General features: G+C 42.8%; 1 pseudogene; it reads left to right on the plus strand.

Annotated features, from left to right (window-relative positions):
- The first annotated feature begins 2,010 nt into the window (after positions 1–2,010).
- Positions 2,011–2,127, plus strand: LOC126254312 (5S ribosomal RNA; annotated as a pseudogene).
- Positions 2,128–25,680: the final 23,553 nt, after the last annotated feature.

The raw sequence follows: 25,680 nt of genomic DNA on the forward strand, positions 1-25,680 counted from the left end.
GATTCGAAAAGCAACGTAACACACTTGAACATATCCGTGATGGCCCGAAGCTTAATTTTTTGTGTGGACTAATGCACGATAGGGTGATAGGCCCATTTTTCCTGGCAGAGAAATCCGTAACGGGAAATGTTTACCTAGACGTTCTCGAATAGTTATTGCTACCACATGTCAAAGAGCTGCAGCCGCCCGTCATCTTTCAGCATGATGGTACAGCCCTACGTTGGCGTTTAAACGCACAGTATGTGCTGAATTATACATTTCCTCATATGTTCATGGATCGTAACTGTCCCGTCACATGGCCCCCCGAACTTTCTCGATCTTACGCCATTAGACTTTTTTTGTGGGGTTATGTTAAGGATCGCGTGTTCACAACGTCTGTGGACGACACTGCTACCTTCTGTGTTCGAATCATCGAAGCAATCAGAAATGTTAATACTGACCGTACATGGGCAGAACTAGATATCATTTTGGTGTTCTGCTAGCGACAAGTGGGGCCCAGAATGAAATTATGGAATAACAGAGCTGCAAAACGTTTTACAGCAAACCACGATAACTAACAGTTTCCATAATTTTTTAAAATGCTGGCATGACTTTATGGAAACCTCGGAAAAATATAGAAAACGTCAGGACACTGATTTAACCCAGGTAATCAGGAACGCAAAGGAACCATGCCCCCCCGTCCCCCTCGCCTAGTACGAAACGGACACCATGCAAGGACGGGGTGGCTCGCGTGCCTACAGAGGGCAGACTGCGGTTGTAAGAGTCGAAGAACATAAAAGAGCAGCAGCAGTTAAGAAGAGAATGGGGTATGGCTGTGGTTTATCACCGATTGTATTCCATCTGTACATTAAGCAGCCTGCGAATGAAACCAAGGAGAAATTTGGAAAGAGAATTAGAGTGCAGGGAGAAGAAATAAAAACTTTTAAGTTTCGTCGATGATACTGTAATTCTGTCAGAAACGGCAAAGGACTTGGCTGAACTTGGAAGACCGGCTGTACGGAATGGATACTCTCTTTAAAAGAGAACGCCAATAAAATTTAAACAAAGATAATGGAGGGTATTTGAATTAAATGAGAGGATACTGACGGAAAAGATTTAGAAAATGAGACACTAACAGTAGAAGAAGAGAGTTTGCTCTCTGGGTAGAAAAATAACTTACGATGGCCTAAGCAAAGAGGGTACAAAATGCAGACAGGTAATAGAAAGAAATGCGTTCCTGTAAAAGAGAAATTTGTTAACATCTAATACAAATTTAAGGTTCAGAAATTTATTCATAATTGTGGAAGATCACATTTTGATCACATATGACAATTTGTGTCGGAGCAGGACATGAACTGGGCTTTTCTGCTTATAGTGAGTGGTCGCCTTAAACATCCAAACTTCTTCAGACATTGTTAAAAGTAAGTATTACAAACACTTACGGGCAAAATGATGATGATAATACTAACGCTGAATACGTCTGACTCCTCGCAATCTTGAGGCGGGAATCCAAGTAAAGTTGCGAGCGATGGGTTCATAGACATTATTGTCTAATGCTACCGCTCACCACACGCGGGAAATCCGCGTTGTAATCTCTGTCCGGCACAAACCAGTAATTAATGTTTTCATATCTGATTCACCTAATGTCAGAAAGATTCCGCAATTGCAAATAAATGTCATAAATTCAGTACAGCTGCAAGATCGTCACCAATGTCTGTTTTCATACATTGTTAAAAATACAAATTGAAGTGTTACGAAATCTTTTCGAAAGTATTTGTCTGAAGTGAAGCCGAGATTGAAGCGAAACGCAGGCGATATGCAAAGTACGCAAGAAAAATAAGATTTTTAAATTTGGTGCTACAGACGAATGCTAATGTAGTTGCCTTGGACAGGGGGTAGCGGGCTTTTGTTCGCCCTGAAGATAATGGGGCGGTCTTTCGTAATCGTCCTAAATGGGTGGTTGTCCGAGCCGAGAAGGCTAATTTTAAAGGATGAGTATCTAACCTAATACGGCCGGTGTTTTCGAACATCGGCAACGGCCTTGCCGCAGTGGATACACCGGTTCCCGTGAGATCACCGAAGTTAAGCGCTGTCGGGCGTGGCCGGCACTTGGATGGGTGACCATCCAGCTGCCATGCGCTGTTGCCATTTTTCGCGGTGCACTCAGCCTCGTGATGCCAATTGAGGAGCTACTCGACCGAACAGTAGCGGCTCCGGTCAAAGAAAACCATCATAACGACTGGGAGAGCGGTGTGCTGACCGCACGCCCCTCCTATCCGCATCCTCAACTGAGGATGACACGGCGGTCGGATGGTCCCTATGGGCCACTTGTGGCCTGAAGACAGAGTGCTTTTTCGAACATCTGTGGCTGAGCAATTTCTGAAAGTGCCGCCAGGATGCAGCACCTTACAGAAGCGCTTTGTGTGGTAGCAGGAAATGAATGAAAATGCCTGGTTCTGACTAGCGGAAAGGTCTGAACTAAATAATTTCGCGGAGCCGTCTGGAGCTCGCGAAACGCAGAAGGCAGACGTCAGCCAAAGAGGGCTGCAGAATCTGTGTGCCCTCTAGGGCGGGGGTGGTGATTTCATGGTACGTTTGCCGCGTTGGGTAGCTGCGCGGTCTGAGGCCTCCGAGTCCTCCCTCGGGCATCTGTGTGTGTCGTCCTTAGCTTAAGTTAGTCTAAGTTACATTAAGTAGAGCGCAAGCATAGGGACCGATGACCTCAGCAGTTTGGTCCACGAGTAAAAGTTTTTCTGATTAGTTCGCGGAGCAGCATGCCGCATAGTTGACCCCGGGCGCCTTACTGGCCGAGGCCGCGCCCGCGACTGTGGTTTCGCGCGACGCCACGGACGGAAAGAACGCTTCACACGGCAGGAGACAGGCGGCGACAACTGGTTACGGGACTGCCAGGTCAGAGAGCCGCCATACGAAAGGCAGTACGTTATCGGGAGAGGCGGCGGTAACTCGGTGACGGTGAGGCTGCGGCGTGGCCAGAGGCGCCCCGGCCCGGCGTGGGAACGCGGCCGCGGCCGCCGCCGTTATCGGATATTGACGCTCGGACGGGCGGAAGTGGCGGCCCAGGTGCCAGCGAGGCGGCGCCGTGCCGGGGATGCGCCTGCGCTGACGGCGAACTGACTCGTCCGTCAGTATTTTCATTCCTCTCTCAATGTCGGCTCCATCCAGAGTGTTGGCGTCTGTACCATCAAAACCTACTCCATTACCTGCAACTGTTCTAGTGATTTTCAATTCGAGGACCACAACAACAACAAAAACAATATATCAAGATTTGAGACTTTCTGGCAGATTAAAACTGTGTGCTGGACCGGGACTCGAGCTTGAGACCTATTCCTTTCGAGAGCAAGTGCTCTGCCGACTGAACTGTCCAAGCATGACACACGATCCACCCTCACCGCTTTACTTCCGCCAGTATCCCATCTCCCACTTTCCAAATAACACAAAAGTTCTCCTGCACTCCTTGCGCGACTAACACTCCTGGAGGAAAGGATACTACGGAGACGTAGCATAGCCAGAAATTCGAGGATTGTTTCCAGAATGAATTTTCACAGTGCAGTGGAATGTGGGGATGATTTGAAACATGGCTGGCTGAGCCGTGTCTCCGGAGTATCGTTTCTTCCAGGAGTGCTAGTCCCGCAAGGTATGCAGAACTGTGAAGTTTGGAAGGCAGAGATGAACTACTGGTGGAAGTAAAACTGAGAGGTCGGGCCGAGAGTCATTTATGGACCACTCAGTCAGTAAACCACTTTTCTGTGGAAGGCAAACAACCCAGGTTCGAGACCTGGTCCGACACACAGTTTTTAAACTGACAGGAAGTTTCAAATTAGCACACACTCCGCTGCAGAGTGAAAATTGTATCTGGATATCAGGTTTTCGTAATGTTCTATTCGCAGTTAAAGCGTGGAATGTTTGGACGCTCGTGCTAGTTATTTGACTCATTCTGTGTGTACCACAATTCAAAAAATGGCTATAAGCACTATGGGACTTAAAGTCTGAGGTCATCAGTCCCCCTAGACTTAGAACTACTTAAACCTAACTTACCTAAGGACATCACACACATACATTCCCGAGGCAGGATTCGAACCTGCGACCGTAGCAGCAGCGCGGTTGCGGACTGAAGCGCCTAGAACCGCTCGCTCTCAGCGGCCGGCAACATAAAGCAATTCAAAATGAGTATACCGACTTCAAAAGGCTACACCCAGTTCATGCGTACCGATACATCCAATACGATTTAACTGCCCTGAAAGGTTTCTTTTCTGACAGGAACTACTTAGAGTTTTTCAAGGAGTTTTTAGTGAAAAACATTGTGTCAACAGTGCGAGCACCGGCCATTTAAGATTTTCATACATTTTAAATGCGAACATTTTATGTTAGTTACTTATATCGATTGAAATAAAAAGTGTGCTATTGCCAGTCACAGTGTTTCTTATTTCTACTACACGTTTCAGATGATTAAACGTCGATCATCAGTTGCCTTTATAAGAATTAATATGAAATTTATGTGTTGTGAGTGCGATTAGTGGCTGTCTTGGGGCGCTGTCTACTAGTAGAAGATAAAAACGAAACACTATTTTGGAACACGTCTCATGCCTTTGTGGAGATCTTTGGTTGCTGAAAGTGTGGGCTGAGGAGAAGCGCCAAGCGTTGTTTCTCCAGTCGTACCTATAACTGTCATACGATTCCCGGCCGCGTCGGAGATTTTCTCCGCTTGGAGTGTTGTGTTGTGAGTGCGATTAGTGGCTGTCTTGGGGCGCTGTCTACTAGTAGAAGATAAAAACGAAACACTATTTTCGAACACGTCTCATGCCTTTGTGGAGATCTTTGGTTGCTGAAAGTGTGGGCTGAGGAGAAGCGCCAAGCGTTGTTTCTCCAGTCGTACCTATAACTGTCATACGATTCCCCGCCGCGTCGGAGATTTTCTCCGCTTGGAGTGTTGTGTTGTGAGTGCGATTAGTGGCTGTCTTGGGGCGCTGTCTACTAGTAGAAGATAAAAACGAAACACTATTTTCGAACACGTCTCATGCCTTTGTGGAGATCTTTGGTTGCTGAAAGTGTGGGCTGAGGAGAAGCGCCAAGCGTTGTTTCTCCAGTCGTACCTATAACTGTCATACGATTCCCGGCCGCGTCGGTGATTTTCTCCGCTTGGAGTGTTGTGTTGTGAGTGCGATTAGTGGCTGTCTTGGGGCGCTGTCTACTAGTAGAAGATAAAAACGAAACACTATTTTCGAACACGTCTCATGCCTTTGTGGAGATCTTTGGTTGCTGAAAGTGTGGGCTGAGGAGAAGCGCCAAGTGTTGTTTCTCCAGTCGTACCTATAACTGTCATACGATTCCCCGCCGCGTCGGAGATTTTCTCCGCTTGGAGTGTTGTGTTGTGAGTGCGATTAGTGGCTATCTTGGGGCGCTGTCTACTAGTAGAAGATAAAAACGAAACACTATTTTGGAACACGTCTCATGCCTTTGTGGAGATCTTTGGTTGCTGAAAGTGTGGGCTGAGGAGAAGCGCCAAGCGTTGTTTCTCCAGTCGTACCTATAACTGTCATACGATTCCCGGCCGCGTCGGAGATTTTCTCCGCTTGGAGTGTTGTGTTGTGAGTGCGATTAGTGGCTGTCTTGGGGCGCTGTCTACTAGTAGAAGATAAAAACGAAACACTATTTTCGAACACGTCTCATGCCTTTGTGGAGATCTTTGGTTGCTGAAAGTGTGGGCTGAGGAGAAGCGCCAAGCGTTGTTTCTCCAGTCGTACCTATAACTGTCATACGATTCCCGGCCGCGTCGGAGATTTTCTCCGCTTGGAGTGTTGTGTTGTCCTCACTTTCGTATCATCATTATTGACATTCCATTGTTGAGACAGCTGTATGGGCACGTCCCGAAAACCACAACTGTGGAAATCTAGGCATAACGGATGCCGTGAGCATTAATTGTTAGTCGACGTCGTCATTTCATTCTCGGTAGGCAAGGGAGTAAATCTCTACGTGATCAGCGGGTGGTGTCATTTCGTTGTCTCGCGTTAACGGACTATGTGGCTCAGAGCGCATTACTGGCGTAGGCAGGTTTGCGTAGAACTGTGGCACGAATTATTGAAGCGCTCACAGAGTAGCGACATGCCAGGCTATTTTGTGAATATTTTTCGTTGGATAGCAAGAAGGTACTTTTAGTGAGTGATTTAAGGCCGCCGTTTTATGCTGTCTGCAGCATCCGTAATTCCGATTCTGCTGTGTTGCCCAACACAACAGCAGGTTATTACAGTACACGCAACACCGCACTTATATATAGGGCGAGCCGTATGTAACTAGGACGAGAAGATATGAGGTTTAAGATTTACATAAGTTTTCCGGACTCCTTTCGTCTTACCTTGAGAACGTACTGGCGCGACATTAGTCTAATGTCCAGCGTACCGCTGTACTTGGCTGTAGAGCCCACTTGACGTGTTCACCCCGCACCATTACAGTGTTTACGATAATGCAGTACCTGCTTTGTTCAGACGATGTTCCTTTTAACATGCATGCATGTTCGAAAGAACATTGCATCGTGCTTTTGTACAATACAGGAACTGCATCATCGTCTTTATCCGGGACACCGGGCAAAAGATTTTCAATTAAAATGTCTCCCCTGTATGGAAATGTACATAATGAAAGTATGAGTGCAGGTTGCAGACATATGATTGATGACATATGGAAGTTTGAGGCGCCATGTCACGGACTGTGCGGCCCCTCCTGTCGGAGGTTCGAGTCCTTCCTCAGGGATGGGTGTGTGTATGTGTGTGTTGTTCTTAGCATAAGTTGGTTTAAGTAGTGTGTAAGTCTAAGGACCGATGACCTCAGTAGTTTGGTCACTTAGGAATTCAGACGCATTTGAACATTTTTTTGGAGTTTGCGTTTGGTCTTGACGCATGCTCGGATAGCCTAATAGTGAGGCGAACGCTCGCGATAAGTGGAAAATCTGGGTTCCAGTCCCAGCCGAGCGTAAATTTTCTCTCTCGCCATTCCATAATAAATTTCATGGTTGTCTGTATTTGAAAATGCCAGTACATATCATGTAGTACTGTTTGGTTGCGATGATGAACAGAAATATGAATATCTCCAGTGGTCACAAATTTTATTATTGTCGTATTTACGTAAGACGTATATTGTATATATCAACGTGTCTGACTGCGTTCGATTTCCGTACTGCTAGAGATTTTTTCCCTGGTGGGAGCACTGGTAGGGGCTGCACTCAGCCTCACGAGGCCAAATGAGGAACTCTAGAAAGAGAGGTAGCGGTTCCAGGGTCAAGAAAGCCGGAAAGGGACGGGCGATCGGTGAGCTGACACAAACGGCCCTTCATACCACGCGCAATGACACCACTAGCGGAGAATGATACGGCAGTCGTTCAATCGCGATTGGTCCATCCGGGCCAGACGGCGGAGCTTTGCGTGTATTCTACATTCGTAAGCAAGTATGGCGCATCAGACACATTTAGTGTAAAGCCCACGTAGAGTAATAGTGTTGCCAACAGTGATAAATTTATACAACATATTTACTTATTACTATTATGTTAATCGGTAATGTGTGTGTGTGTTACATTACCAATGTAAGATAATAACACTATGTGAAATTTATACATAAATTGCCACTGAAGGCAACATAATTATTTTATGTTTTTATGCACTTGATGGTTGCAGTACTTGATTACTTAAATTTGTACAATGTTTATCTTACGCGTACGCGACTCGTGGTCTTGCGGTAGCATTCTCGCTTCCCGCGCAAGGGGTCCCGGGTTCGATTCGCGGTTGGGTCAGGGATTTTTCCTGCCTCGAGATTACTGGGTGTTGTTGTGTCCTCTTCATCATTATCATTCATCCCCATCACGGTGGGAGGAAGGCAATGGCAAAACACCTCCACTAGGAAGTTGCCAAGTACAGCGGTGCGGATCTCCCGCATCGTCCCCAACGCTTCTCGGAGTATGGGACCTCAACATCATCATCATTGTTACGCGACAGGAAAAGAATCAGTGACCCTTGGAGATAATGCATTTCTATTTCTGTTCATCTTTCCTACCAAAAGCTTTCAGAATGCTATGAGGCTTGTTTCAAAATACTGTGTTGTTTTTGTCACTGTTGACAACGCTATTATTTTGTACGAGGGTAATCCCAAAAGTAAGGTCTCCTTTTTTTTGTAAGTACATAGACTTGTTTATTTCTACAATGGTTTACATCAGTTTACAGCTTGAACATTTATCTATTTTTCGACATAATCACCATTTCTGTCGATGCATTTTTGTAGACGCTGTGGCAGTTTTTGTATGCCCATGTCAAACCAGCTTGCCGCCATGCTGTTCAGAAACTTATGAACCTCTTCTTTCACCTCGTTGTCGGAGATGAATCGCTGGGACCACAATTAAAGCCGACAGGTACCGTGAGACTATGAAAAATCTCAAACGGGCAACTCAGAACCGGAGAAGAGGAATGTTGAGCAAGGGCGTACACATTCTCCATGACAACTCTCGCCCACACATCGCTCGGCAAACTGTTGCTCTGCTGCAACAGTTTTAGTGAACATGATCACCCACCCACCGCATAGTCCTGACTTCGATCCCGGTGACTATCACCTGTTCCCTAGATTAAAAGAACATTTGACCGGAAAGCGATTTAGCTCCGACAACGAGGTAAAAGAAGAGGTTCATAACTTTCTGAACAGCATAACGGCGAGCTGGTATGACATGGGCATACAAAAAATGCCACAGCGTCTACAAAAATGCATCGAGAGAAATGGTGATAATGTCAAAAAATAGCTAAATGTCCAAGCTGTCAACTGATGTAAACCGTTGTAGAAATAAACAGGTCTATGTGCTTATAAAAAATAGGAGAGCTTACTTTTGGGATTATCCTCGTATGTTCTTTACACTACTAGAGTCTAGGTGCCATCTTTGCATACTTCAGTGGTCATAAAGTGTACATGACGTATGTTTAGCTGTGAAAAAAGAAAATGGCTCTATGCACTATGGGACTCAACTGCTGAGGTCATAAGTCCCCTAGAACGTAGAACTACTTAAACCTAGCTAACCTAAGGACAACACACACAGCCATGCCCGAGGTAGGATTCGAACCTGCGACCGTAGCGGTCGCGCGGTTCCAGACTGTAGCGCCAGAACCGCTCGGCCACCAGCGGCCGGCTTTTAGCTGTGACAACTGGGAACAATCGTAGACGCAGAACGTACATGTCGTATTAATTCACAAGCTTCAAACTTTTAAAACGCTTAGTGCAAAAACAAAAAATTTAAAAAAAATCAGGCATGTAACAGTAAACTTGCAACTTAAATCAACGTATTTTCCTTAGAAGGCGTCAGTGTGATACTGAATCAAACTGTTTAGGAACGCCGAATCGATGTTGCTTCCTGTATCCATAGCAATGTGAGGAGCGTGTTTCCGAAGCAGATTTCCGGATGATCTCGACAAAACTTCAAGAGTCGAACCGATCTTTTTTATTTATTTATTTATTTATAGTGAGGGTAGGGCCACGGCTGAACAGCCTCGTCCTGTACTGGGCTCCAGGCGTGTCCAGCGGCCGGTCAAGGAACTAGCGAACGGAGCGCCGGCGCCGACACCTTGTCGGCCACATCTTCACGCATCATTGGCGTCGGCGCGCTTGGAACTGGGGGCCTGGAGCGGCCGATCCGCCCGGGACAGGAAAGTACCTCCGGTTCTGCAGACTCGCCTATACCAACACCAGCACCTCACGTTTATTTGCCAGAAAAATATTTCCATCATTTCAGTTAATACGGGGTGTTCAAAAAGCCCCTCCGCAGTGCCGTATGACTGCTGGCTGCGCGTGCCGTACGACGCAGTGAATACACCGAACTGAAACTCAGTGAAATACAAGTTATTAATTTATTGAATATTCATTTTTATTTAAAAATTTTCACATTAAATGTTGAAAGTGTCCCCCCACCCCCACCCCCACTGTTGTTGAATACAAAATTCAATTCGTCTAATCATGTTTCCAAACACAACCTGTAACATTTCATCTGTAACAGAAGCAGTGAAAGTGGATATTGCAGTTTTCAGTTCATCGATGGATTTTGGACGGTTTTTATAGACAGTTGCTTTCGCTGCACCCCAGACGAAAAAGTCAGGTGGTGTTAGGTCAGGCGATGGTGGAGGCCAAAGTCCCTGTGAAATTTTGCCATCACCAAAAACATCAGCAAGCGGTGACGTTGAAACGCGAGCTGTATGCGCGGTTGCACTATCTTGTTGAAAGTAACCGTTCAGTATTTCACTTAACACAAGTTCTTCTTTGAATGTGTACAGAATATCACTGAAATGTCGTTGTGCGGTTACTGTTTCGTTGAGAAATGTGGGACCCACAATCCCATTTCTAGAAATTGCAATCCAAACTTCTATTTTCACAGAATGAAGTGGTTACTCACGAATAAACGATGGAATTGCAGTACTCCACATACGAGAATTTTGCGAGTTCATGTACGCGGATAAATGAAACCTCGCCTCATCAGTGAAAAACGTTTCATTAAGAATATCCCTTCCATTTTGTTGAAGGAAAGTTTTCAACCACTGACAGTCTCTTGCCATGATCAGTATTTTTCAGTTCTTGCACGACTGTCACTTTGTGTGAGAAAAGTTCTAATTTTTTCCTTACAGGTGTGTGGGCCGTTCCGACAATAACATCGATTTCCTGGGCGAGTTCTCTTACTGACTTGTTCGGACTCATGGACATTTTATCGGGAATATTGAGTAGTTTATCTTCAGACAAAACGCTAGGACGACTACTTCTCGGTGCATCTGTCACTGAACTCATACTTCGAAATTTGTTAATGAAACCACGCACAGTATCGCGATGTGGGAGTGTTGTTTCTGGGAAAACTGAATTAAATGTTTGACGTACTGAAACTGCGTATTTACCGCCAGCTTTCAACACTTGTTCGACTAAAAACACACGTTGTTCAATGGTTAGCATTTTAAATGTGAAAAAAACGAAACAAACGAACAATGGAACTAAACTTAAACGTTCACGTCAACATCTAACGACACACACCAACGATACTACTGATGCTGGTTGAGATAAACGAAACAGGGGAATGTTGGGAGAGTCCACATGAAGGGAAGTAACCCAGGCAGGCCAACAATCATATGGCAGGCGCAGCTAACAACCAAACGGCACTGCAGAGATACTTTTTGAACACCCCGTATATCTCGGCGTTTTTTCCAAGCACATAAAGTAATTACTTTCTCAATGAACAACTTGAGCAGTCCTACTGAGATATCCTTCAAAATTTTGATGCAATAATAAAAATACGCCTATTTAGGTATACTATTATCAATTTGAAGTTTTTCAAAGAGAGCGTACGTACTGGCTGTGTTCGACTTTCTTTATACTTCCACATTCTGAAGGTCAATGCCTGGACATCAGTTTCCGAAATACGCAACAATTAAAGAAAATAAAATAAAAATAATAAAAAAATCCGCCTTTGCAGATTAGAGGATTTCAGAGTGTTGTTAACTACAAAAAATTTCGAGCTACTGTGCCTGACAAGAAAAGGGAAGCACCCAGAAGGGGAAGACGAAACGAAATGGCAAATTTACGGGTTCAGAGAGTAAGTCATGTTATTTCAGAGATTAAAGAAACGAATCAAATTTACAGACAGCTTGACAATGTTGCCCCACTCATCACTTTAAACTCAGAAATGTGTTGCTGGAGCCACTATGTAGCAATTCTAGAGTTGTGGGGCGTCGCATTGTCCTTCTGGAATTGCTTAAGTCCGTCGGAAAGCACAATCTACATGAATGGATGCATATGATTAGACAGGATGTTTACGTACGTGTCACCTATATTTAGACGTATCAGGGGTCCCATATCACTCGAACTTCACACGCCCGACACCGTTACAGAGCCTCCACCAGCTTGAATAGTCCCCTCCTGACATGCATGGTCCATGGATTCATGAGACAGTCTCCGTAACTGTACGCGTCCGTCCATTCGATAGAATTTTAAACGAGACCCGTCCGATCAGGCAACATGATTCCAGTCATCAACAGTCCAATATCGTTGTTGAAGGACCCAGCGTAAAGCTTTGTGTCGTGCAGTTATCAAGGGTACATGAGTGGGCCTTCGGCTCCGAAGCCCTTATCGATGATGTTTCGTTGAATGGTTCGCACGCTGACACTTGTGTTGGACTATCACTGAAATCTGCAGCAATTTGCGGAAGGGTTGCACTTCGGTCACGTTGAACGATTCTCTACAGCCGTCGTTGATCGCATTCTTGCAGGATCTTTTCCCGGCCGCGGCAATGTCGGAGATTTGACGTTTTACCGGATTCCTGATAATCAGGTACACTCGTCAGATAGTCGTACGAGAAAATCCATACTGCATCGCTACCTCGGAGATGCTGTGTCCCATCGCTCTTGCGCCGACTACGACACCACGTTCAAACTCACTTAAATCTTGATAATCTGCCATTGTAGCAGCAGTAATCGATATAACAACTACTCCAGACTCTTGTTGTCTTATATAGGCATTGCCGACCGCACAGCCGTATTCTGCGTGTTGACATACCTCTATAATTGAATACGCATGCCTGTACGAGTTTGTTTGGCGCATCAGTGTCGTATGATATAGCAAACGGTCATAAAGAAGCATCTGTGAGGTAATGGTTTGTGGAGAATGACGTTCCTAAAATATCCGACCTGAATCCAGTGGAACCCCTTTGGAATGAGTTAGAACGTCGACTTCGCTGCAGACCCCCCCCCCCCCCCAAAGCATCCAACATCTGTACCTTCTCTGGTTTCAGCACTTGAGGAGTTATGGGCTGCCATTTTTCCAAAGTCGTTTAGACAATTGAAAGTGTTCCCGGCAGACTTCAAGCCGTCATAAAGACGGATGGTGAAGGCACCACATAATAATGTCGACTAGTTGTTGTCTGGGTACTTTCGACACACAGCCTGTCAGCACTGGGAAGCCGCCCGCTACCTGTGCAGACCGGCCGGATCAGAACCCTCTGCCTCCAGGCAGCGCACAGTGGCAGCTGGCTGCGGCGTGTGCCGGGGCAGCCCAGAGCAGGCAGGCAGCCCGGCCAGGCAGCTCCCCGCCGCCCACGCGCCTGCGGGCCGGCTCGGCCTCCGCCGCCCATTGACGCGTTCATTCACCGCGACCTCTGCTCGCCGCCCGGCCCCACCCTCCGCACTCCGCTCCATTCACCGCTTCCAGCTCCAGACACCAGGCTCCAGTCTTGAATGTGGCACGGCCTGCTGCGCCGCGGTCCTTACTTCCGCAGCATACAGACAGCCTCGCCTTCACCCCAAAGCTCCGTTGTCAACAGCAAGTGAGTAGTCCTGTCTCCTAACATGTTGGAGCGGTGACTGAAGCTGTTGTTGACGCTGTTGTGGTCTTCAGTACGAAAACTGGTTTGATGCAGCTCGGCACGCTAATTTATCCCGTTCGAAGTCTCTTCACCTCCGCGTAACTACTGCAGTGTACAACAATTTATTTTAGTCAAACCTTGGGTTACACTACCAATTTAGCCCCCAGACTTTTCTCCATCAATTTTATTTCAGTTTATTGGCTTTCACAAGGTGTCCAATCAGCCAGCTCAGCAATGTAATATCAATTATGATGATAAGAACGTAAGAACAACACAACATAAAGTTCCCGAGCAGCGAAAATCTCCTACCCGGTTGGGAAACGAACCCCGGCCCCTTCGCTTGGGGATCGCCTCGCTGACCGCACAGCTATCGACTCGGACATAATTTTTTAAAAAGGCCAAAGAAAAATCTGAAAATTATAGAGGTATTAGCCTACTAACCCTAGCCCGTAAAATATTTGTAAACGCAAAATAATAATAATAAACAGAAAAAGTTGAAGCCTTATCTGAAATATGTTCTCGTTATTCCAGTGTGAACGTTTACGACGCAAAAAACTTACCTGCTGGAGGTTGATTCCATAAGCAAAATATGCATATTACCTCAACAAAATTCCACAGCAACTGCGTAATACGGATCTATATTATTGAAAACGGGGATATAGGTTGCATTGATATCCAACCAGGTTTTGCCACGTCGGTAATGAACATTGTCTTCTTGTATGTTTCCAGATAAAGCACTCTGAAATGAGGGAAAAATCAGAAACAAATTGCCAGAGGCCGATGTCTGGTGTTGGGTTACTGGTGGAATAAGCCTCCATCAGGTAATGGTTTTTGTGTAATAAACTTCCAAATTGGAGTAGCGAGAAACAGTTTCCCTGCTATGATAACACAACCAGCGCCACGCGGAACGAATACTTCGTAGCTTAATTCAGTCGTGGAAGGAACGTAAACTAAATTATCTACATATCATCACCGAATAAGGTATAAACTGCCATAAATAAGTAGGTTCCTGCGAGCCAGTATCATAGAACAAGTCTGTGATCTGAGGAATGCCACTGCAACATGGCCGAAACATCGGTTTAGAATTTCTGGCATTTTAAGTATTTTTAAGACGTGTGGAAGTTCCTGGGATGTGTTACAGAAATTCTGTAGTGAGTGTTTTGAGGCTAACAACGTCTTCATCAGCCATTTCGATCAGCTGTTACAACGTATACCCAAAACGATTTATTTAAAACATACGCACTATCCATCTCATATTAACCACCATTTTTTCATATCATTGCTACAAAAGGAGGTAATTCAGCGTGTTATTGGAGAATGTGTAAGTCTTTATACTACGATAATGACAATTCGCGTATCTTGGCGAGGACCACGGAATTTTGTGATTTTAGTAAAAGTACAGGAAAACAGGGCACGTATGGGCTGCGCAAAAAATTATTGTGAAGTGTGTCGTTAAACTTTGTGACATAATTCCACGTATCCACCGACCATCATTATTGCCTATATGAGGCCGATTCGGGAAAGCCGCGGTTCAACCCTCTGTCCGGCCATGTGAGTTTAGTTTTTCAATTACTGTTTCCATGAATGGCGTAAGGACAGTTCCATTGATGAGTAGAGCACGTTCGATATCTAATAACCTCGTCGTCGAGAAGAGTTAAATCATCCTTAGCTAATTTTCTGATCGTAGCTACAAACAAAAATTTCTCAGATTCTTAATCCATATTTGAGTGGTATTTCAAGTTTTATTCTAATTGCGCGTAACGTACACTACCACAAAATACTTACACTCATGTATTTCCGAGTTATTTTGTACCGATTACTTCGAACATGTTCACAACTGCGAACATCTGTAGGTGGATGCGTAACGCGCTTGCAGTTCCCTGTTTTGCGTTCAAATTGTGCTAAAAAGACAGAAGTACGTACTTCTCGTTGTGTCATAAATGTTGTAAGGAAGTAAATTCTTCCATGATTTACACATATCTTATTATATCAATCGAATCAGTCACATGCCAGAGTGGATGTGCTGTTGCAGATAACGCAGCTTATGAAATTACCCCGGTATGGACAACTGGGTGCTGTTAGATTTTAATTAACACCGAACTGATCAGGATAACCACATTAAAAGCTATAAATTTTATAGACATTCATTCAGAGAAAAATTTTAATTCCACAGATAATCTGTTTGTAAGTAATAAAAAGGAATGATGTACTACATGGCGGAATTAGGATTTTGAATATGGCATTGTAATGTATTTAGTTGTGTCAACCAGGAATAATGTCACTCATGTCTTTTTCTCGTATGTGATGACATAACTATTTCTGAAACTTCCTGGCAGATTAAAACTGTGTGCCCGACCGAGACTCGAACTCGGGACCTTTGCCTTTCGCGGGCAAGTGTTCCCGAGTTCGGGTCTCGGTCGGGCACACAGTTTTAATCTGCCAGGAAGTTTTATATCAGCGCACACTCCGCTGCAGAGTGAAAATCTCATTCTGATAACTATTTCTATTTTTATGCGATCTTCTGTGGGACAGACGTGTAGCAGTTTCTACGCTCTGATACAGAAATTGTGTAGTGAGTGTTTTGAGGCTAGCAACATACTTATCAGCCATTTCGATCAGCTGTTACATGATCTGCAGTGACGCATAATAAAGCCCTAGGGATAAACACGTAATATCTGCAACTTGTTATGTTTCCTCATTTAAAATATCGGGAGCCATGAAAACAGTCACGTAATTTCCAGTCATAAATCTTGTACCTGTGTACCTGCATCTACGGGCATCGCAGATATGCACCAGACACGCTAAACGAAATAATAATTACGTGGGAGGACATTCCTGCACTTGTAGAGTGTTTCAAATTTATCTTAATGTGAGCTTAAAATGTGTACGGCTGACCAAGACTATCACAATTTACTAACATACCTACATCGCAAAAATACCTGTCCCTTTCTACGCATTATGTACCTACACAATACTTTTCTTATCTCTTTTTGTCTGGTGTAGTTTGGTAAAGTAGAATTAGTGTTGTTTATCCACGCACTTTGAAACAGTATATGACACTCTTACATCAAAAAAACATTCCAAAAGTCGCACTGCTATCTTATGTTCTATTCTGTTGTGAACACTTACTGCATGGCTCCTATAAAGTGAAACCAGTAGAATACGGAGTCTAACTAGCCCTTTGTGATTACTAGAAGACTGTCTTAACAGTCCGATTTTGTATGACAGAACGAATAAACTGTCCTTAATGCCATGCGTGATTTATCATTCCAAATGGTAAGTCGCGTTTCTGAAACTAGTGAGAACAAAACTAGCTCGTTTAAAACCACAGTGGTGGAATGTAACTCCATAATTAATCGTTTTCTGTTTTGTTACCGAACTTCGTGACTGCTTCGTGTACCTGTGTACGAGTTCTGACTCGTGCGCCGAGTCTGGTGGAGCAACTGCGAGATCGCATCCGTGAGGGCGGCGGTTCAAATCCCCGACCGGCCATCAACACTTCGCTTTCCCGTATCTATCCTTAATAGTTTAAGGCAAATGCTGGGACGGTTAGTTTGAAAACGATCCGGCCCGATTTCCTTCCCATTCTTCTCCAGTCGGAACTTCAGTTCGGTCTCTAGCGACCTAGCCGTAGATGAGACAATAAATCCTAATCCCCATTCCGAGTGTTTCATTGCATCGCTGTCAAACCGTTGCGCACATGTCTCAAAAAGCTATATGTGCGTTCCAAACAGAAAGGCTGAAAAACTGGCAGTGGTTAATAAGCTATTTAGTTCATAAACGATTCCCACAATTACACAACTAGCATATTTAAAGTGCAACAATTAACTGATCGAAGCGAAAGCTTGAAAAAGTCCTAATTCAAATCTAGTCTTGCCCTCACATCTTTTCATTCCTTTTTTTATTTCTCTATTGCTCTCTATAAGAGAAGGATGTCGTAAGTACCCTCACAATACTTTACAACGCTGTAGATCTTTACAAGTGTCCAGCCAGTCCAATGTTTCTGGGAACCCATATAGCGAACTGAGATTTTACTTCCAGAATAAATGGGCATTTTAAGCCATTAGATTAAGGCAATAATAACACATCTACGCAAGGACGTTCGCAGAAGCGGCAACACGAAAATTTTAAATTGGTCTCCAGTTACTGTCGACGTAAATATTCCCAGAGTGTCTAAAGAAAGGCGTCTGCAGTATTTCCATGTGAATACCACTGTTGTATCACAGCTTAATAACAGACAGTTTAAGAATATTTTGAAGTCACGCATAGCGAATGTTTCACTGTTCATCTTGGAGATAATTATCAGTATTATTAGACCAAAAAATGTGCTCTATGGGCTGTGATCACATTACACCACTTATTATGCTATTATGTCTCTTGTAGTGGCATTACTTTGGTAAGTAGTAATAGCGGTAAATTATCTAATCCCAACAACATACTGTGTGTTTACTTATTCTTTATCCCTACTTGTCCACGAATCAAATATCTTTTCTGCATTTATGACACACACAAATAATTCGTCTGCTTCTATCCACGTCAGTGTAACAAAAGCAGATGGGCTATAAAAGTGTGTTCTCGCAATAACTCAACATTGATCTTAGTCTCAAGAATCAAATGTTTGAACTTAAGGACACAGTGGTAGTCCTGTTTCCGTTTAATTACTCTTCTAGCTTATTAAAGAGAGACATCGCAGACATCTCTTCTAATTACAGTAACAACACGGCAACGTTTAACTGGGGAGACGATGAACAACTCTTTAAAAAGGATATCGTTTTTACATAATAATATCCTCGCTTGTACTGGTCCTTTCTGAGAAGGTTAGGTTAATTTCATTTCGAAATGGTGCACACATCGGGCATGATAAATATTATTATTGCGTTTAGTAGTATTTATTTTTTGATTAATAGATTTTTGTGTTTTGGTGAGATTTGATGCACTTTTTACGCCGTATTGATAAGTAAATTATACGAAAGCAACATTTTCTTCGTGAACAGCTGCTGAATACGTTCTGTTTGAAAATACTTATTGCGAATAGACAGACATTGTTTCGTGCTTTAATGGCAACTACACAAACGTCGATACACAACTCTGAAAGGAACAATTTCATCTTCTATTTTGATGCTACAAAAGATTTGGATGCTGAAATAACGAGTAAATTTTGTTTACATTTTTCAGAAATATTCAGACATTGAGCACAACTGTCAGAAGAGTAAACGTTGACTTATTTCATGCATTTGCTACATGAACCTCGAGATAGGCGAAGTAAACAATCGTTAAAATTTGTGCTGTTGCAACATCTGGTTTTTCTACAAATCGTTTTGTAATTTGTACAGATCCGTTGAATCAAGGCTTGTGCATTCCGTCAATTATCTTGGAGATGTGGCAGCAGAGAAGCTCCCAAGTTTTTTGTTTGTAAACTAGATTGTGTTGAACTTGAACGAAAGCGAACAGATGATACATCGAGATAGTTATGAGAGACACAAAGCTGAATACTGAAGGGTATTATATGGCAATGGGGCGTTTTACTAACGAGAATCTGATATTTAGATTTGAAAAGAAATACCAATAAGTAATAACCCATGAAAAATTTGTGTTGGTCATCTATTATAATAATCCGGAAACTTCCTAAAACATTCATCACTTACTTCATTGTCGCTAAACGATTATGGAATGGCCATAGAACAAATCTGTCTCTCTTGTAGTAGGAAAATGTGCCTGCATGTTCGTAATTTTTACAGTTCCTCCTTAAGTATATCGTCTATCCTGCACTGAAGCATAGCTCTGAGTGATAACAAACATATGATCATACCGACTGTATTTCCAATTACACCACTGATTAAGTGAATTAGTAATGGCCAGAAGCTTCCTCAGAAATAAAGGTAACGCAAAGATGCGCTTATTAGAAAGGTATTGCCTGCACATGGTTTCAGCGCATGTGAAAGGTTACTTAGGAAAAGACTCTAAGATTATTTAGCGAACATTTTGAGCAGCTGTTAGAAAATTCACATCGATATAGGAAAAAAATCTACTTATAGAAGCAGAAACGAGAAGAAGAGCAAGATAGTTCTCTAAACACAGCCGAAAAAATTAAATGTAGTTACATGAGTGATGAACCACTGCATTCAGCAGTACCGGGTGAGAATCTGGGTTTAATCCTGTTAAAGGATTGGAAGAACTTTTGTTTCCTTACGTGATCAGCCTCTCGACTGTTTCGTGCCGTTCTCCATCTTTTCCGAACTTACGGTAATATTTTCATCTCGTCATACGTATTACGTTAAACTTGTCTGATAATTTGTTTTCCATGTTCTTCTCTTGATTCGCGTTAGTTTTGCGTTACACGTTATCTTCTAGCGACATGTCCACTAATTTTAGAGTAGTTTCACTGACTCGTTCCTTTCCCCTCTAACGGTTTACCACAGTTGTCTTTCGATTCTGTTCTCCTGTTTCTAGTACCTCTTTACTTTGCACTTAACTGTTCACGCAACCTCTAACACTTCTCCGCAGGACTCATCTCCTTCACGTCCCATCACGTTAAACTTCCCTCACTGACAACATATAACAAATAAAATCACCAGTAACGCTCGCCAATGCAACGCTCCTGTTTATAGAAAAATTATGAAGAACAATATGTTTAAAAAAGTAGAAGGAATAGACTGGTGTGCTTGTAGAGAATGATAAAGTATAAAGGTAACATAAACACACTTGTACTAAGAGAAAATAGAAGACTCCGTATAATTTGTGTGATTCGGTGAAGCTGCAGTTTTTCTACTAAAGAGGTTACTTGTGGAACATTACAGATTTTGCTGAAACACTTGCACGGCCGAACTAGTACTTCAGATCGATCCATATTATGTACCACAAAACCTGTGCAAAGAAGGGGGACGTGAACGGTTACACGGTAGGATGACCAGAGTTTGAATGCAAGAGAAATGGTACAAAATCTAGGACGGTAGAGAGTATAAAACAAAGCAAAAAGATAAGTAATGCTGGCGTGGATCTTCTTGGAAAATTCCAAGAGGCGGTATTCAGAATAGAGTCTGCAAATGGTATTCAGCGTCCCACTTGGTGCTTAGATGTGGCGTAAGGAGATTTATTACAGCTGTCAAAGAAACACACAAGCGGTCAATTGGGCCTCGCTCTATGTGTGACCGGAAAGGCCACAAACTGTAATACGCGATGCAACAAAAGGTGCTTAATGCTGCATGCTTTATAGTGATAGGCAGAGCGCAGTTGTTGATTCTGGTGCACGGTTAAGTCAGAAGGAGCGGGTTGCCAAGTTGGTAGAGCCTCCAAATAAAAATCTTTGAAAGAGGAAAAGAGACTTTCCTTGTTGACGGTTAAAACTAAAGTTTCACAGGGGCTGTAAACTTTTTCAAAATTAAAAATTTATTGACATTTTCTACAGGCCTGTCCTGCGCCGTCCCGTTTTTAATGTGGCAAACGTTTGCATGTAAGGGCACGTTATCACATGTACATCACTGGACATGGACGTCAAAGGACACTTTATAAACTGGCAGTCTAGAAGCGTCTAACGGCCGAGGAAATCAACGTAAAAAATATGACGGACTTGACTTGTACGTTGAATGAATCTGGAAAAGCGGTTTTTAACTCACGGCATAAAAGTGTTTCACTTGACTCCATCACATGTCATAAAGTATGAAAGAATATTGTAAACATGGAGATTTTCAATTTTCTCTCTACGCAAACTAGACCTAAACATTAGGGCCTTCTTGTAGGAAGGCAAGCTTATCTTAGAAAATCAGTACGGATTCAAGGAAAAAAAAAACACTCCCGTGAAACACAGCTTGCTTTATTGATACACAGATCTTGCAATCAATAGATGCAGATGAACAGGTAGAGCCCGTTTTCGTTGATTATCGACTCTTAACACATCGTCGACTGTTAGCCAAGACAGGATCATACGAAGTGTCTTTGCAAATATGTTGTTGACTTGGAGAATATTTTACTAGCATGACCCAGTACGTTACACTGGTCGGCGAATATTCCACAGAAATAGAAGTAGCATCAAATGTGTCGCATGGAAGCGTAACAGACCATGATCTCGATGGATGTTGATGAACGGTTTATCAGGTAGAATCAAAACATAATAAGATTGCTCGCTGGTTTTGCTTTTGTGTGCAGTAAACTGTGGTCTTTGGACGATGTAAGGTACTGCAGACTTGGACAAAATTTTAACTCGGTGTAATGAATGGCAGCTATTTTCAAATGTGCTTCAATGTATAATATTGGCTACAACAGAGAGAAAGACCCAAAAATTGTAAACATCTTGACCACGTCACATCGCATAACTGTTAATAGTAATACTAAAAAGTGCTATCTATAATAAGGGACAATGGCGTAAAATCGGTGTTATGGAAGACGACTAGTAGACTTGGATATGTGAGAAAAGTTCCGGGAAAATGTAGTGCAATCTGTAATGGAAACCGTTTGCAAGACGCTGGTGTGACCAATTATATGGTTATAGTATTTGGAGTCCTAATCAAGTAGGCACGACAACAGGCATAGTACAAACTCAGACACGCACCTGACATCATCAAGTTCGATACGCACACACGCAAGTGTAACAGAAACGCTCCGGGAACTTCAAAGGAAATCCTTGGAAGGAAGACGTAGTTCTCGCCAGACCCTGTTGCATAGATTCAGAGCACCTGTATAAGAAAAAGACTGTGCGACAGTTCTGTTGCCAGTATCGTACATAAGAGGTATTACGGCGCATACAGAGGCATGTAGACAATCATTTTCTTCTCTCCCGGTACGCGAATGGAACAGTAAAGACAGTCAAAACTGGTAGCAAGTATCCTCCGTCATACACTGAACAGTGGTGCGAAGTACTCGTATAAAGTTATGTAGACGTAACTGGGAAGGGAGTAACTACTATTATCGGGAAATACTTTCCGCCCTGTACAATACGGTCGCTTGACTGTTTTATAAACAGAAGACCGTCGACATCCGTATTTCGATTTTTCAGGGTTTCATTCCCGCTGCGTATGTTAGAGTGAAAGCTCCATCCCTGGGGTTTCCAAGATTCACTCCATGTTTCTTCACCAAGATTCTTGAAAGCCTAGTTGCGTATTTCAGAAACCAGCTTTAAGGGAGGAATGTAAGATTGTACGACAAACCCCTACGTATCGCTCTCGTAGAAATCGCGACTATAAGATTAAGTTACCCCGCTTATGGATGCATCCAGCGCACCATTCGTTACGAGAACAGGGACTAGCTCTAATATGTGGTACACTGGGAAGTATCCTCTGTCATGTGCACCATACACCGTACAATTTTGTTGCAGAGGCTACCGGTTTCCGCTTGACACGCCCCTTATCAAAGCACACATATTGTTATTTACCGTAGCTAGTCATATAACATGGTGCAAAAGGCACGAATAGCTTCCGTACAGAAAATCGAACTGTGTGAAGCAAGTATTCTCATTGATAAGTTAGCCTATGTGTCTAGTATTAAACCTGAACGACACAACCTTAATTTATAAATAACGGAGGTATCTTCGTTTACTGATGCTAAGCGACGTATTATTATTATGGAGAAGCACGTTTAGAAATTCAAATAAACCAAACAAATGGTTCAAATGGCTCTGAGCACTATGGGACTCAACTGCTGAGGTCATTAGTCCCCTAGAACTTAGAACTAGTTAAACCTAACTAACCTAAGGACATCACAAACATCCATGCCCGAGGCAGGATTCGAACCTGCGACCGTAGCCGTCTTGCGGTTCCAAACTGCAGCGCCGTTAACCGCACGGCCACTTCAGCCGGCATAAACCAAACATTTATTATTAAATTTCGCATACTAAGAATCACGAACTAAATGAAGTTGTAATCCTAAAGTTTTATCACCAAGATTGGGCATAGCGTGTTTCCTGTCAAGAAGAAGGTGACAGCAATGAGACAGGAGGTAAAGCTTTAATTAATTTCCACCGAAGATCGTGCAGAATATAAATCCTGAGTCCCCAAGGGATAAATGTTCTAGTGTTTTGTGTTTATTGCGATAATGTACCCTTTTCCTGTTATAACGTCAATAAAATTTTCGAGATATTTTTTATGTTTAAAATATAATTGTTCGTTGGGAATGTCTTCTGGGTACATTTTCTGTATGGGTGTAATTTACCGTTTCCTCCAAAATGTTCATTTTATGTCCCTTAGGTACTTTGTGTAAAATTTTTAGGACATTTTCAATATTTTACGCTTTATGTTGAAACGCAAGTAAAAGGATTGGTTGCTGTCGCAGTTTTATGTGTGTTCCTTAAATCTTAATTCCGAAATTCCTTCCCGACATAAAAAACACAAAAACAATATTTTTTAAAAGGTAAACGTAATCACTTACTTTCCGCGAAACAGAAATTCCATTGTAAACATACAGCATCTCTGGAGTCTAAACTATCAAAAAATGTGTCACAAATAATTTTGTGCAACGAATCCATTTCTCTCCAGTTGCCTTTCTCCGTAGAAAAAGTGAAGTTATAAATAGCAAATAAAATGACTTTTTAATATCAGTCCCAAATTTCGTTCTCGAGACCAAAATAGCAATTGAAAGGGGCATAAAATTACGAACATCCCCAGATTTATTACAATGGCCGCAAGAGCAACAAAGGCCAAACAGTTGAAAATAACGATTACATGCCAGAAACTGCAACACATGACTGAAGTAAAGCTCAATATTTGATCACAACCAGCGCTCACACTAATAGTAGCAGGCTTTTAATTTGATTATTGCTCTACCTCACCTGAGCGTAAAAAGACGAATTCCCTCGTGCACGGAAGCTAGACGTGCTACACACAGCAGACTCTGTCAACGAAACTATGGACTGAGATCTTGCATGCACGAATAGTTAAACGTTTCTTACCAACCGTGGAAACTGGAAATTCTTAGGGGACCAAATTTGGAGCAAGGACGATATTAGGGTCCATTACCTTACCATCTGCACAGGTGCATCTGGTAATGGTAAAACTCCGAAACGAGGTCGTATTGTAACTTCTATAACTTCGAGTGAATAAACAAATAATGAAACAAAAAAACTTGAAATTAAAATAATTTGTGTTGTTCTTCGACCTCATTCAAATTACGGTCCCACTGGAAAGGGAACTAGTGATTCGTTTATCAGAATTTGCACGTATGAATTGTTCATACAAGAACTATGCAGGCGATACGCTTGTGCACCATCTCTGTATTTACTCACTTATTTTTCTGTATCGATCGTTTAAACCACATGTCTACAAGATAAATGGAAGCGCTGGACTAATTTCGTTCGTACGCTGTTTTTGTTCTTCTGATGTTTCAAATAATCTCTTTAGAATCGTTTTTCGCGTGTCGTCTAGGTAAGATAACGCAGCCATTCTGCACCGCTCTAGTAAAGATTCGTAGGAAAATCTTAATGCACTACAGAATCAAACATTGTCCTGTGGCTTTGAGTTATATTTTGAACCTCTTCATTTCTCTATTTTATTTTATTTTTAAATTCGTATATGTTGTCAGAGAGACACGGCTGGAACAGAGGTCTCAATGGCACATTGTCAGAGGACGTTAATGACCGAACGCTCATCGTGTTCTGTAATTGATTTTCTTTGCTTATTATGAAGTACGTCTCTGACACATCTGTACCGGTTATTTCTTGTATCGTGTGGTATTTTTCTCGCAAGCTATACATTGGATGATTCGGTCATTCGTTCTCTAACAATAATGATGTCGTAGTGCCCATATCAGTCGGATAAAGGCCCTCACGATTAATTGAATTTGATGGTGGTTTTCGTTGAACTGGGGCACCAATAGCTGAATTTTTTCTTTCTTTTTTTTTTCTTTGAGTCTTGTGTTGCTTATGACTATACGCGCGCAACCACCATCTGGTGGTGCCTACCCCGATTACAAACTATTTGAAAATGTTATTTTTGTGGGAGTCCACAGTCTCGCTGTGTTTTGAGAATGAAAACATGATTCGGGTAGGCTGTATTCTTTTTATTATCTATGCAATCGGGCAATTTATACCTTTGGTCATTTTCAAGAACGTCTCTTAAGCTTCCAAGTTCATTTTATACTGTAATATATCGCTGATGCATGTGGACCGGAATGCATCTCACTTCTGTACGTATGAGGCACAAAAACAATACACTATCTTACATGGCTACGTCTGTTAGCCGGCACTGAGAGAAATGCTTTTTTATTTTTGTCGGTTAATAGAAGTAAGCGTGTACAACTGTATATTGTTTTTGTGCCGCATTCAGACAGATGTAAGATGTGTTCCGTCCACGTGCACCAGCGATGTATTAAAACGTGAAATGAATCTGGAAGCTTAAGATACGGGCTTG

Source organism: Schistocerca nitens, chromosome 4 (assembly GCF_023898315.1).
Source record: "Schistocerca nitens isolate TAMUIC-IGC-003100 chromosome 4, iqSchNite1.1, whole genome shotgun sequence".
Classification (NCBI taxonomy): Eukaryota; Metazoa; Arthropoda; class Insecta; order Orthoptera; family Acrididae; genus Schistocerca; species Schistocerca nitens.